This window comes from Plecotus auritus (assembly GCF_963455305.1).
Source record: "Plecotus auritus genome assembly, chromosome: 8".
NCBI classification, from domain to species: Eukaryota; Metazoa; Chordata; class Mammalia; order Chiroptera; family Vespertilionidae; genus Plecotus; species Plecotus auritus.
The window spans coordinates 161,218,462-161,234,221 of record NC_137782.1 but is presented as its reverse complement, the minus strand read 5'-3'; positions in this window follow the sequence as shown (position 1 = coordinate 161,234,221).

Below are 15,760 nucleotides of genomic sequence, written 5' to 3'. Positions count from 1 at the left end.
ACTGCAAAATAAGTAGGTTACTGAATGGTGCTTTTTTCTTTGAAGACTTGAGAATCTTTCCTCTTAGTTTTAGGTGACAATGACTGTAAGTTGTTTTGATCTTAATGTGAATGCTTTTATTTAAAGAGACCCTAAGGTGAATATTGTGAGTAAAAAATATGCTAGCACCGAAACTGGTTTGGCTCAGTGGATAGAGCGTTGGCCTGAGGACTGAAGGATCCCGGGTTCGATTCCGGTCAAGGGCATGTACCTTGGTTGCGGGCACATCCCCAGTGGGAGGTGTGCAGGAGGCATCTGATGGATGTTTCTCTCGTCGATGTTTCTAGCTCTCTATCCCTCTCTGTAAAATATCAATAAAATATATTTTTTAAAAAAATATGCTAGTAATTATGCAATGATTTAAGTTACAAATGTGACAAGCTATTTTGAGATTGGAGGAGAAAAATAGTGTAGCCATGTCTGTTTTTTAAATTTACCTATTCATAAAAGTTATATGGGATGTTTAAATGTAGTGTCTGGCCACAGCGCAAGCCTAAATCCGTCCACCTATAACTTTTGGTTGGGCAGGATTAGGAAACTACTGATTCTAAAAATTCTTCAGAGACATATTTATGATAGTTCATTTCCACAATTATAAAAAAATCTCACAGTTTAAACAGATAACCACTAATTGCATGTCTGAGCAGCTACCCACCAGGAGCCATGTAAAATTTAAACTCTTATTTCTAATCTAGGGATGGTGTGAATTGGGAACAGAGCAAGATTAACCTGAAAAACTCATATTTGGCCAGCACTTTGCACTGATATGAAGATATGTTTTAGAGGTAAAGCAGAACTGAGAGGAAAAATTAAGGTAGATACTTATCCTAAAGGGTGTGAAATGTATGGCTTCTTTATTTAAAAATGCTATTTCCCAAATTAAAATTTATATATTTAGGCATAGAATAAATTCCAAAAGCTCCATGAAGGATTTTGTGACACTATACATCACTACATATTTAGGTGTTTTTTTTAAATCATCTGCAATTTGACCACTTGTGTGGCTGGTTAAATAGTAAATTATGTCCCTATTCCCTCCCCTAGTACTGAATTGGTCTCTGCGGTAGAGCCAAAAATCCAGATTTTTATTTTTTATTTTTATTTTTTAGCAAACTGCAAAGATAAACCTGTCTTCTAATTCATGAAAATCACTAATATGGTTATTCAAACTCAATGTGTGGTTGTGGTGTGTTACCACTTGGTAAAAGTCAGTATTTGTCACTAGAGGTCCACAGGCTGAGAAGTGTGAATAAGAGAAAGGAGATTAATATGATTTCCACCTGTTTAAAACTGACTTCAAAATGGTAAGTACAATAGTTAGATAAGGTAAGGTGACTTTAAGGAGAGAAAAAGTCTCTGGAAAAGAGTTTCTAGAAAGATGAATAAACTTTAAAGCTCTGTCCTCAAATGCTGATAGAGATATATTAGCTATGAGAATTTGGAAACTGTGTGACTTAACTTTGAAACTTAGTTTTCTCAAGTATAACTTATAAAAAGAAACCCTTAAATGATTCTTGTTTGGATATAGTGAAATATTTGGTCTAAAACACCTGTTTATTATGCAAAGGTAGGAGATAACTACAGGTGTGTTTTTTTGAGATTCTGGACAATCCTTCACAATTTGCTCTAACACAGAATGACCAAAATGCTTTCAAAGTTATTTAAGTTTGACTCACACGTGAAGATTGAAGGGATGTGGCCAGGAGCCCCTGGACGCTAAAGAGGCAGGAAGGACACTCCCCTGGAGCCCTTGCAGGGAGCACAACCCCAGACACCCTGATTTAGATTCTGCCCCAGAACAGGGAGACCACATGTTCCTGTTTGTTTAGGCCAGTCTAGTTACGGGAGCAACAGCCACAGGAAATCCATTCCTCCTTGCCCCTCCTTTTGGGGCTTTGACTCAAAAGGTTCTGGGGACAGAAGAGCCCTGTGCTCCGGTAGAGGAGACCCCCTAGACCTCTCAATGCAGGGCCCCACAGGGAGATTCATCCCTGTGTCTGTGCCTCGGCCCTGTCTCGGAACAAAAGCCTCAGGATATATACCCCTTCTTGCCCCTCCTTTTGGGGCTTCGACTGGGTTCTGGGGACAGCAGGGGCTCACAGGGCGATTCATCTCTGTGTCTGTGCCTTGCCCTGTCTCCCGCCCCCGCAACCCCCTCAGTTCCTCAGCAGTGACAGTGCAGTGGGCACACCAGGACTGACGGATTGGTGGGAAGCGCAGGCTACTTGGCTAAGGGATTCCTCCCCTTGTCCAGCCCCCAGCAGTAGGATGATGCAGGGTACTCACAAAGCCCTGCCCTTACCTCCCAGGCATTTCTCCCAATGAGTCCAGCCTGGAGCTCCCTTTCCTGAAGCACCTGGATTGATAGGAGCCAGCAGCTGGCTTGTGGTGCCCAGATTCTAGATGCCAAAACTGAGGCTCAGAGACGGGAGCAGAGGTCCCTAGCCTCAGGCCACCTCCTTCTCAGCTCAGCTCAAAGGAGGCTCTGCCAGCTGCCAAGAGGACGAGGCCACATGATTAGCTGGAAGTGGGCACCTCAACAAGGGAGCAGGGGCAGGTAAGCAGCTGGAAGTGGGCTCTTGAACAGGGGGTGGGACTTGTGATGAGCTGGAACTGGACACAGCTGGCAGTGGGCTTGTGATGAGCCACAACTGGACACAGCTGGCAGTGGGCATGTGAACAGCGGGGCGGAGCTTGTGATGAGCTGGAAGTGCCACAGCCTGAAGTGGGCATGTGAATAGGGGGTGGGGCTTATGTTTAGCCAGAAGTGGGCAGAGCCTGAAGTGGGCAGGTGAACAGGGGGTGGGGCTTGTGATCAGCTAGAAGTGGGGAGGTGGGGGCACATGATTATTCGAGAGATGAGAGATGTAAGGCGAGGACGGAGGAGGGCCCACATGAAGATTGAAGGGATGTGGCCACGAGCCCCCAGAAGCTGAAGAGGCAGGAAGCACCAAGTGCCCTCCCCTGAAGCCCTTGGAGGGAGCACAGCCCCGGACACCCTGATTTCAGATTCTAGCCCCAGTAGGGGTAGAGCATATGTTCCTTTTTGGTTAGGCCAGTCTGTATTCATTGGAGCAGCAGCCTTAGGAAGTATACCCCTCCTTGCCCCTCCTTTTGGGGCTTTGACTGTGTTCTGGGGTCAGCAGGGGCTCACATGGATATTCATCCCTGTGTCTGTGTCTCAGCTCTGTCTCCTGACTGCCTACTCCCCACCCTACCCCACCCCCTGGGGCTCCATGGCAGTGACAGTGCAGTGGGTACACCAGGGCAGGCTGCTTGGTGGGAAGTGCAGGCTACTTGGCTCAGGGACTCCTCCCCGTGCTGAGCCCCCAGCTGTAAGATGATGCAAGGTACTCAAAAAATGCCTTACCTCCCAGGCATTTCCCCTAATGAGTCCAGGCTGGGACTCCCCTTCCTGGAGCACCTGGTTGATAGAAGCCAGCAACTGGCTTGTGGTGCCCAGATTCTAGATGCCAAAACTGAGGCTCAGAGAGGGGGAGCAGAGGTCCCTAGCCTCAGCCCACATCCCTCTCAACTCAGCCCAGCTCACAGGGGGCTTCCCCAGCTGCTGCCTGGTTGCCCTGTATCCTGCACCCACCCCAGTCACAGCCATTTTCTTGATGAAGCTCTCCGGGCTGTGAGGTCTTGGGGATGCTAGCTTTGCCTTTGTACCCCAGCCCCTGGCACAGACCAGTGCTCAGTAAATCCGGGAGGAAGGAAAGGAGGGAGGAAGGGGAGGGAGCAAAGAAACACCTCTCATAGGTCTGGAGAGGATCCGCACTGTGAGCACCTGGCACAGGGCTGGGCACAGAGCAAAGCCCACTCCCTTCCTGCCGCCTCCATTTGAGCCTGGGCTCCAGCACCTGCCTTATCGGATTTGGACGGGCTCGGGGGCAGTCTCCATACCCGCAGGCCTGTGTCTGTTGCCCCATTTGGATGAAAGGTAACTACTCCAGGATGCAGACCTGCACTTGGCTTCATAAGGAGCTAGTGTGTTTGGAAAAAAGGCCTCCATTCTCAGAAATCCCGGACTGTGCAAACTTGCAAGGGCCTAAGAGCTGACCTTGAGCAGGGGGTTTCAAACGGGTTTCACACTGAATACTTTCTGCAAACAAAGCCTTACTTGAGGCCATTATATAAAACAGATGGGAACTAAGCTGCTTGGGGGGGAAGTGGTGGTGTTGAAGGTGCCTGTTGTAGTCCCCTTTCCTCGTAGCTATGGGTCCTGGAAAGATGGGAGTTGGGGTTGTTCCTGGTGGTGGGATGGGGCATCCAGGAGAGAGGGAGAGCCCTGGGGAGAGTCCAGTGGCTGATATTTACTAACTGGTACAGAAGGGCTTCCATATTTTCAGAACTGCGTGTTCATGCCCATGTGGCGGTGCCAAGGAACTCATCTTTCACAGCAAGAAGTCAATCTATACACACAAAAATGAAAATACATCCTTGGGAAAAATCATAATGACTTCAGCCTTTAATGTTCTCACAGTTTCCTTTTTTTAATCTTGAAGGGATATTTTAGGGGAAGTATCTCTTATATCAACTTCTCTTTCTTTTTCTTTTGTGAAATTCAAGTAAAACTCAATTTAAAATTGTATCCAAAGGAAAAAAAAAGTTCTTTAACTTCCTCCTGGTCTTAGTATGCACAGCTAAACCTGTAAGCAAGTTAGGGCATGAAATCTGTTCATCAAATGTTACTCTCGGCCTTTTGCCACAAGGAGTCTTTTATAATCGACTACAATAGACATTTGACTGCCTTCAAAAATTGTCGAAGCTCCTACTTTTGTCCTACCATGGAGCAGAAGGAAGAAATTTAAAGGTTCATTGAATACAATTTTTTTAATTGGTCAAACTTTATTCTAGTAGTTTCATTTTTATTTTTAATACAATCTTAATATAAATGAAAAATAAGATAACAAGCCTCAGTTTCCCTCTGTTAGAATCCTACAAGAAATTTCCACTCAGATATTGACTACTTTTCAAACCCAATCTTCTTTCTCCATTGACTGCTTTTCAAATCCAATTTCATTTCTCCTGTATTTATCTCAGTCTATTTCACACTATTGTTATAATAGTCCAGTTTTTAAAGAATACTAAGGTTGTGCTTGGCCAACTTGGCTCAGTGGTTGAGTGTCAGCCTATGAATCAGGAGGTAACGGTTCGATTTCCAGTCAGGGCACATGCAGGGTTGCAGGCTGGATCCCCAGTGTGGGGCATGCAGGAGGCAGCCAATTTATAATTCCCTCTCATCATTGATGTTTCTCTTTCTCTCCCTCTCCCTTCCTCTCTGAAATCAATAAAGGTAGATATTAAAAAAAAAATTATTGGCCACTGAATTCCATTAGGCTTTAAGAAAAGAATCCTAATGAAACAGGAATTTTTGTGGGTGAAAAAGACAGGTTTTAGGAAATTTTCAAAATTAAGGGGACCATGGAAGAAGCACAGGGCTGCAGAGCAGCAGAAGGTATATTTCCATAGAATAGGGGAGATGAAAAGTTGCAACAGGTATATTTCCATAGAATGAGGGAACTCGGACAGCAAAATGTCTATATTTACAAAATAAAGAGAAGGAAGCCCTTCAGAAGGAGAAAAAGAAAGCCCAAAGGGAATAGGAAAACAATAAGGAAGGGGGGGAGGGGGGAGAACCTCACATGTCCCATTGACCTTTGAGTCCAGGAGTTACTACAGTAACCAGTCTAAGGGAATAGTGACCAATCAGAGGGGATATCAAGGCACCAGGATCTGCAGCTTTTATGAGCTGTAGGGAAAGGAACTCAGGGGGACTCTTTCCCCCTTCCCATGTGGGAGTCTGTACTTGTTCTTTATTAAATTCCCACATTTGCTATACCATCTTCTGTCCGTGGATTCATTCTTCGTCTCCAGCGGACATAGAATCCGGGTTCCAGTCCAAAAATTCCGTATCACTAAGTTTGTGAGAGAAATGGTTTATATACCAAATCATCTCATTTTAATCCTCTACCGGTTTTCCCTAAAGATATGTCATTTCTTGTCTCTGGAACTAAAAGTACAAAGACAAATTTCACCTAATTCAAAGAACATATTCAGAGCAAAGCCCAGGTTTTAAAAATAAGGTATTTGTGTTTCTGAGGGTTAACCAGAGGCTTTCAGGAACAAGAACAGGTTAAGAAACCTGACTCGTGTGCCCCAGAGCCAGGAGGTTGGCTTCATCTGTTCTCCAGAATTTCCTCTTCTCCCAGCTAGTAGGCACCACGTAGTGCCTGCCTGATTACCTTCTCAGCTAATCCACTGGCAATACTGGGCCAAGGGGAAGCATTACTCTGGACACAGGATAATTCCATGGGTGTGTTCTGTCCCCAGCTAAGCCCTCTCCCTTCCCTAGGCTCTAGGTCAATGGAAAGGTGCTGGAGGCCTTTCTAAACCTATCAATATACCAGAAGGACTACGTTTTTCAGTCCCTTCTTAAGTCCTAGATCCTATTTTAGAGTAGGCTCCTTAGAAAATGAGTTTCAAAGATGGAAATGGGGTTATTTTTAAGGAATTGAGTCATAAGGAGTAAAACATTTGAGTGGTCCTGAAGTTTACACTAAAGAAAAAAAAAGTCTTTTAAAAATACGTTTTTATTGATTTTGAGAGAGAGAGAGAGAGAGAAACATTCTCTCTTATCGAATGTGGCAGAGAAACTGATTGGCTGCTTCCTGCAGGTCCCCTAATGGGGAACAAGCCTGAAACCCTGACCAGGAATGGAACCAACAACCTCCCTCTTCGTGCACAGGATGCCGCCCAACCAAATGAGCCACACCCGCCAGGGCAAGGAAATTTGTTTTTGTAATATAAAGTCAGCTGGAATCCATGTTACCAAAAAAGTACCAGCAGATGGCATGAGTATGCAAGAAATTTAGTTCTTAGCCAGTCTGACCTGTTTTGGAAAAGAATAACATTTGGGGAAGTTTGTTATTGTTCTTATTAGTTGCTAAAGTGAGGCAATTTTACTCCAATCCAGTAGAGTTGTGGGGCCAAATGAAATCACATGTGAGAAAATGCTTTGGAAACTACAAAAAGGTACTATATACAAATACTAGCACAGTTTCCAGGTTTTGTGGTGTCATTTTTCCTGCCATGTTTGTTTTAGTATCTAAAGTTCTAGCTTACATAACTTCAAAATTTTTTCAACAGTTTTTTAATATCGGCTTTTATTTTGCTAATGACAACCTGAGGTTATAGAAAATTGAACATCTTAGTATGGCTTTGAAGTTGGTTAACCTCTTGAAGCCTCATTTTCTCAACTTTAAAATGCAGGAAATAATTTTTAGGGAATGTGTGTGAGCACTTATAAATCATCCAGTATTCTGAAAGTATCTATAATAATAAAAGCATAATATGCTAATTAGACTGGACGTCCTTCCGGATGACCTTCCAGACAAAGCCGGGGCTGTGAGGGAAACCTGGGTCCTGGGTGCCTGCCTGCAGCCAGAGGGAAACCTGGGTCCCAGGTGCCGGAGGGAAGCCAGTGCCGGCAGCTGGGGGAAGGAAGGCCTACTCTTGCACAAATTTCGTGCATCGGGCCTCTAGTATTCCTATAAATTCAATGAGGTTCAATGATTTTTTAACTAGCATCAGCATCAGTTGCTAGAAAGTATGTGCTCTATCATTTATCTATTCAGCAATATTTGAGTGCCTATTATGCATGTTGGACAATATGCTAATAGTTACCAACACCTGGCACCTACTTCCCAGCAGCCATATGAGGATGTTTGCAAAGCCCAGTAAGAATCTTCAGAGCCACTATATTAATAGTGAATGTATTCCTGCCTCAGGAAATGAGAGACATTCCACATTAGGGTGCGTAAGTTCATGAAACATAATAAAAGACCTCATTCTTCAACAATGGATTAATTTCTAAGTTTGAAAAGAGGAAACCTCCTAGATTTAGTGAAAATAACAGAAATCACCTTTCCATGTGCAGTGGATTCTGAATTTGTATCAACCTTATATTCTAAAGCCACATCTCTCTTCCTCCCATAAGCAAATATAAAGCAGAATTTTGAGGGCACTTGCAATAAGAACACCAGCTCGCATCTGACATTCATGCCAAGTAGAGGACTTCCATAACAGAGGTGGGAAGCCTGGGCTCAGAGCCTTTGCACAGGAAACATCCCCGGAAAAGTGCTCTTTACGTTAGATTGGTGGGGAGGGACGGAGAAGAAAAGTGAAGGGGAAAGAAATGAATATTCACAGGGCCTGAAATTGAGGCATTGTCTGAGTAGTGATCTCAAATCCAAATGCCTTTGGATGCCAGATAATTCATTAAAATAAGAAACTATGTTATTTGACTTCTCTGAGCTTCAGTTTCCTCATCTGCCCACTTCTTCCCTTGGTTGTTAGCTTTAAATGCCTAGGGAGACATTCAAGCATAGTGAACACAAAACAAAGTCTTAAATGCTCAATCTGCCATTTAGTAGCTGTATGACCTCAGTACCTAACTGCCCTAAGCTCCAATTTTCCAACCTCTTCAATGTGCAAAACAGGACCAAGCTTGTAGGGTTGTTATGAAGGTAAATGAGATAACTCCATGGAAATTATTTAGCATCTGGACACATAATGAGCATGAAATAATTTCCAATTATATGTTATGACACTATTGTTATGGTCCATGGTAGGTGCTTATTGTAACCAGCCTCTACAATGTCCCCGGGGATCCATGAATCCATACCCTCCTGGAGTTTCCTCCCCCATCGAATCACAGCTACTACGTCTGAATACAGTGCAAGTGACAATGTGTGTCTTCCAAGGCCAAGTCATAAGAGCCATTGCAGCCCTAACCGGTTTGGCTCAGTGGATAGAGCATCGGCTTGCGAACTGAAAGGTCCCAGGTTCGATTCCGGTCAAGGGCATGTACCTTGGTTGCGGGCACATCCCCAGTAGGAGGTGTGCAGGAGGCAGCTGATCGATGTTTCTCTCTCATCGATGTTTCTAACTCTCTATCCCTCTCCCTTCCTCTCTGTAAAAAAGCAATAAAATATATTAAAAAAAAAAAAAAAGAGCCATTGCAGCTTTTACTTCAGCTGCTTGACTCACTTGCTGTGGGGGAAGTCAGTCTCCCTGCCATGAGGTCAAACAAGCAGTCTGTGGAGAGGCCCCCAAGGAGAGGCACCGAGGTTCCTTTCAACAGCCAGCACAAACTTGCCAGCCATGTGAGTGCCCCCATCCCCCTTCCCCCGCACACACACACCAAGTGGATCCTCAGGCCCAGCCAAGCCTTGAAATGACTAGGCAGGCCTGGCTGGCATTAATGGCAACCTTGTGGGAGACCCAGAGCCAGAACTGCTCAGCCAAACCAAATTCTGGACCCACAGAAACAGGGAAAGATAATAAATTAGTGTTGTTGTTTTAAGCCAATCACTTTATATGCATCAATAATTAATACAGTGCTTTAAAAAAGTCTAAGTGAAAAACGGGTTGGCATTTCCATCTGCAAATTCATCTGATCTAACATGTGAACAACAGAGGGCACCATTGGACCATTTTCTGGTCTAGCTGTGGGCATTTTCCTCCCTTAAGCAGTGGACACACCCCTGTTGGGCAAGAGGAAATGCCAGACCTGCCAGGAAAAGGCCAGCCACCCCAGGCCCCTGCTTATAGGCAGACCTGATGTGGTCCCAGGGGAATAGCTGGGTGCAAGGATGAGCTCAGAGTAGGCCCTGGCCCCTCTAGCCAGGAAGCCCAGAGGGCAACTCAGAGTCTGCTTCACAGCTCTAAGTTTGGGGCAGGCTGGAATCCTACTCCCAGTGGCCAGAGAAGCTCCTATTCTTGGGCCTGAGCAAAGACCCTGATCGGATTACTATGGCCATGAGGCGACTCATTTGTCCCTGAGAAGAGCCAGAGAGACCCTGGCAGCAATGACAAGTCTTGTACCCCCTGGTGTACCCCAGTCTCCTACCCTGTCAGTACACCCTTGTGGTTTTCTCATGATCAGCATGTGAGAGAGTCCTAAAGCGGGAAGGCAGTTGACATCTCCATCACATCCCTGAGACTTTGGGGCCCCTCATCACTTACTTGCAGACCCAGGCCCAGCTTCAGGGAGCAAGTGCCTGACAACTGTGTCTGCCTCAAACTAGAAGAGCTGGGAAACCAGAGACCATTCCTGAGGACCAGAGAGCCAGCCCTAAAGAAGTCCAGACAACAAGCTTGAGATAGCTGGAGCCAGAGTGTGGGCCCTCGTTCCTGCTGTGAGGTCAGAGAGGCGGTGGGTGAGATGCTGAGCACAATTCCTCGCTCTTGGGTGTCCTTCAGACAACAGAGAACCCTGATGGCCCTCATCTCCTCTGAGCCAGAGACACAGGGTATCAAAGGCCTTCCACATCCTCTGGATGTCTCCCTGACCTCTTCTGGGGAGGGGAGAGAGGGGAAGAACATTATTCAGGATGCTTCAACCCATTTCTTATTGGTGTATGAAGTCAGGATAGGTGGTGCGAGAAGGAGGTCATCTGAAGGGGTGCAAGGGTAAAGATCAAATCCCCGGGAGCTGGCTGATCCCCAACCCCAGCAATGATTTCCGATACCTGCTCCCCTTGCTAGTAGGACTGAATAGGAGGCAGGACCACCCTCCAGTGGGCCTGGGGAAAATGTAGGGAAGGCATGGTTTTTCTTCTGGTGTGGAGAGCTTAAGCACCAGATCTACCAGCGTCTTGGTCTTAGACCTCTCAGCCTCCCAACTATGAGAAATGAATGCCTGTTGTTTGAACCACCCCTTCTATGGTATTTTTGTTATAGCAGCCTGAATGGACTAAGATGCCAGCTTATACCTTGTTTGGGGAGGCCTCCAGTTGACGACAAGTCTGATTTTGTAGTTATTGTCACAAAGTATCCCAAAGCTATCTCTGCCCTGTGTTTTGCATTGGGACTCTCAGAGGTCGGTCCTAGCAGTGCAGTCAACTCCAGTCCCCTGTAAGATCTGTGTTAGATGGCTGGGCCTGCTCTCATTGGCCCAGCTAGTGGCTTTCCCTCTCCGGGTATGCTGTGCTGTCCCTGTAGAAGGGCATCTGTGTGAGTGACAGGGTTAATCACGCTCATTGCCTTTGTTTTCAGAATGTTCCTGTCACATAGCAGGCACTCAGCAAACATTTTTATAAATGAATGCTTCAGTAGGCTCATGGTCTAGATGGCATGTTACAACTAAATAGATAAAAGAAACAGTGTCACCGGAATATATTTACTCTATAAATGACTGAGCACCTGTTGGAAGCCACCCATTGCCTTCACTAGCAGAGAGGTGTGGACAAGGAACCCGGAAGGCTGGTCAACCTTGAAGCTCTGAAAGGTCAGAGCCAACCACCCACTGTCTCGTTGAGACAAAGGGAGCTAAGCAACTTCCACCCTTTAATCTTATGTAAATCCTTGCTGATTGGCTATTATTGGAATTGCCTGCCTAAAGGCTATGGGTGTATCCCACAATCTGAATAAAAGGGATCGCTAGGCCGCTAGGCCAGAGCAAAGTGAAGTCCTTCCCCTTGAGTTGGGCTCCCGCCTGGCCCCCAATATTTCCAAATTAACATTTTCTAGTCTCTTTCACTTGTGTGCGGCCTCCTCCAGATCCCGAACCCTGAACCTGAACGCTGAACCACGTGGGACGTGAAAGGAGTTCACTACAAGCACCTGTTACACACAAGGCACTGTGCTGAGCGCTGTGGGGGATTCTACAGTAATCCAGTAACAGATGTCCTCCATGGAAACCACGTGTAAAAGTACGTCACAAAACAGCCCTCTTTCTCGTCAGCAACTTTCAACACACAGAATGGTAGACCTGGGTCTGGTCTGCCACCTGGACGACATGTGTCGAAGCCATGATGCTCATATACAATTCTAAGTTGTTATTCAGGTGGAAATGCACAGCAGTGTGCCAAGTGGAAAGTACTCTGAAGCCACTGAGAAGTTGGGGTGGTCCCTCTGGTCCAGGGAAGAAAGTGGGGAGCAGTGAGGGTCAACATGGTAGGCTTTGGGGAGAAAGCTGGACACCTATGTTTGTTTGTTTGTTTTTAAATGATCCAAAAAGGAACTCTCAGGAATATCTAGAGGAGGTGGGTGAATGCTTCCACCGCAGGGACACTCACTTCCCAATCCCTAGTCTAGTCAGCATGTTCTTAGATAGAGCAAGGAGAATCAGGGGAGGCTCCGTCAGCCCCCAATGAAGAGGATCCCAAAAGAAAACTGTTTAGAAAATCATGGCCCCTCTCTATGTGAAAAGTCTCAGTCGGAAATGTCCTCTCCTCCTTACAAAGAAACAAGCTGCTTTCAACAGCTCAAAATAGCTCCACCCACTTCTCCACGGCAGGGAAATTGATTTTCTGTTCTCTCCTGACTCCCTCTGGACAGTGGAACTCAGTTATCAAGCTTTACTTCCTGTTCTCTCAGTAACCCTATTTGGCGAAATTAGAATTAGGAGTTTAATTCAATGTAGTGCAAAGCTCAATGAAATTAGCTTTATGGTTTCAAGACCTCTTGCTAAGAAACAGAATCCCGCGTTCTCTATTCCTCTTCCAAAAACTGACAGACAACTAAAGGGAGGTGGGGGCTGGTACAGCTCTCCTGGGTTCAGTGTGCCAACCGCCTTGTCAGTCCTGGATTTGATGAACCTATTCTGAAAAACTTGACCTACCTTAAGAAAAAAAGTGACTATTAGATTTATTTTCCATGACGTATAAAAATGTGGCAAACTGAACCAAAAACACAAATAGTGGACATTCTTCAGGCACCTCTCAGGTTGGACAAAGTTTACACATGACATTACCTTTGGCTGGTTCATGGACATATATTACCCATGTAGTTCACAGGGCCACATGCTCAGAAGGGCCCACACCTGGCTTATTCTTCTACTGTCTTGAAATTCTTAATAACTTTTGAGCAAGGGACCCTGCATTTTCATTTTGCACTGTACTCTGCAAATTATATAGCCACTTTTATCCTCACTATAACTCTGTTGCTTAGTAGGTATGTCAATTCCATTTTTTTTAATGGGAAATTGATATTTAGAGTGGGTTTGGTAACTCACCCAACATCATACAGTTGGGAAAAAGCAGATCTAGGATTTGAAGCTAGGTCTTTTCACCAACCCCAATCCACGCTGTTGACTCAGTGGTACTGCCCTCCTGACTTAGTTATCTAATTCAAGTCAGCCCATCTCTCTGAATTAGAAGAGTAATTCTGGACACTATAGGTTAAAGAGCATTATCAGGCAGATCTCTAGATAGTTCTGCATGTATAGTTTTTTTTTTTCCTAACAAATGTTTTTCAGCAAAACGTAACAAATTTTGTCTTTGAAACCGAGGCAATCTTTTTATCCACATACACTGTTATAATGGCATTACAGTCTTTGACATGAAGAATATTTGCTCTGTAACAAAATGACATTTCTTTCCAAGATGTAGTGATTTAATATTTAAAACAATATCTGTGAAATATATATACAAGGTATTCATAAATAACTTAAATTAGATTGTGGTTGCTAAGAGCCAATTATCATGTAAGATATCTCTAATGGTTGAAATAATAAGAGAACAGAATATTAATTCTGAGATTCTCTATAGGCCATGATTATAAATTGCTAAAATGGTCTAATAGGTTATGGAGTTTTATTGAGGTTTGAGATGGCCCTTAAAATATTTATTGTGTGTTAGAAATTAGTTGTCTTGATTGATTTTGTTTTTAATTCTATTATCTATTATATGTTTACAATATGGGAGGAGGAGGGGTGACGTTGAACTGAGAAGCAAAGTCCATTCTACTTATCATATATACTAGGGGCCTGGTGCACGAGATTCATGCACGGGGGGGGGGGGGGGCGAGGGGAGGGTGTCCCTCAGCCCAGCCTGCACCCTCTCCAATTTGGGACCCCAGAGGGATGTCTGACTGCCCGTTTAGGCCCAATCCCAGTTAGGGGCAACCAGGCTAGCAAGGGAGGGCAGTTAGGGGTGACCAGGCTGGCAAGGGAGGGCAGTTAGGGGTGATCGGGCCACAGGGGAGGGCAGTTGGGGGGTGATCAGGACTGCTGGTTCCCAACCGCTAGCCTGCCTGATCACCCCCTAACCACTCCCCTGCCAGTCTGATCAATGCCTAATTGTTCTCCTGCAGGCCTGATTGCCCCTAACTGCCCTCCCCTGCAGGCCTGGTCCCCCGCAACTATCCTCCCCTGCAGGCCTGGTCCTCCCCAACTGCCCTTCCCTGCAGGCCTGGTACCCCCCCCTCAAATGTCCTCCCCTGCAGGCCTGGTCACCCCTAACTGCCCTCTTCTGCTGTCTTAGTCGCCCCCAACTGCCCTCCCCTGCAGGCCTGGGTTCCCCCCAACTACCCTCCCTTGCAGGCCTGGTCGCCCCCAACAGCCCTCCTCTGCCGGCCCATTCACCCCTAACTGTCCTCCCCTGCAGGCCTGATCGCCCACAACTGCCCTCCCCTGCTGGCCATCTTGTGGCGGCCATCTTGTGTCCACATAGGGGCGGCCATCTTTGACCACATGGGGTTGGCCATCTTGTATGTTGGAGTAATGGTCAATTTGCATATTAGGCTTTTATTATTATAGGATAAAACTTTAATATGCAAATAGACTGAACAGCTGAACAACCAAACAACTAGTCACTATGACGTGTGCTGACCATCAGGGGGCGTGTGCGGAACATGGCAGGCGTCGGCAGCAGGTGGCAGAGCATGGAACATGGCAGGCGTCAGCTACAGCGGGATGGTGGAGCAGGTGAGCGGGAGCGCCAGACCAAGGAGGGGTGCCTGTCGCTGTCATTGGAGCAAGCCTCTGGTGCTTACAAAAAATTCTTTGTTCCCACATGCTGTGGTCCCACCCGGCACTCACACCTGCTGCTGGCGCCAGAGCTGCCGCTCACACCTGCTACCGGCACCTGGCACCGGCCCTGATTGCTCAGCACTGTCAGTGGGTGTGAGCAGCAGCTGCTGGCCCCGATTGCCCCTCAGGACTTTTCCACCTTCCCCTGCTCCTGAGGGGCGATGGGGGCCAGCAGCCGCCTCTCGCACCCGCTGCCAGCACCTGGCACCAGTCTTGATTGCTCGGCGCCATCAGCAGGTGTGAGCAGCAGCTGCCTGCCCCAATTGCCCCTGGCATTTGCCCTAATCGCTCTGCGCCATCAGTGGGTGCGAGTGGGGCCAGCACTGTCAGTGCATGGGAGTGGCAGAGGTGGAAGCGGGGCTGCTGGCAGACAGGGGACCAAGGACCATGGCAGGAAGGGCTGGGCGGGGGCATGGAGGATGGGCCGAGACCCAACCCTGTGCCCACCGCAGCCTTGTGGCTCACAGTTCCTTTCAAGGTGCATGATTTGTGCACTGGGCCCCTAATGAAATAATAATAGTAACCAAGATGGTGGCACCATGATTAAGAAGTTTAGACAAACCTATATTTGAATCCCAGCTTCACTTCATTCTAGCTGTGTGACCTTGAGCAATTTACTTCTCAAATCTATAGAGAAGAGTTGCGCTGAGGAGTAAATTTAAAAATGCATAAAGCACATAGCACAGAGCCTGGCACTTAGGAAGCACAAAGTAAATGTTAGTTCCCTTGGTTTCTGCTGCCACAATGGGGGAACTTGAAGGGTTTGGGAATATAGACCTTTCTTACCTTGGTTATTTTGCATCAACTGCAATCTCAAGGGCCATAGCGTCATCTTTAGCACCAGTGAGAAATTATGGGGATATTCTCAGTGGTACGGGGAGCCCAGATTTGTAGCTGATT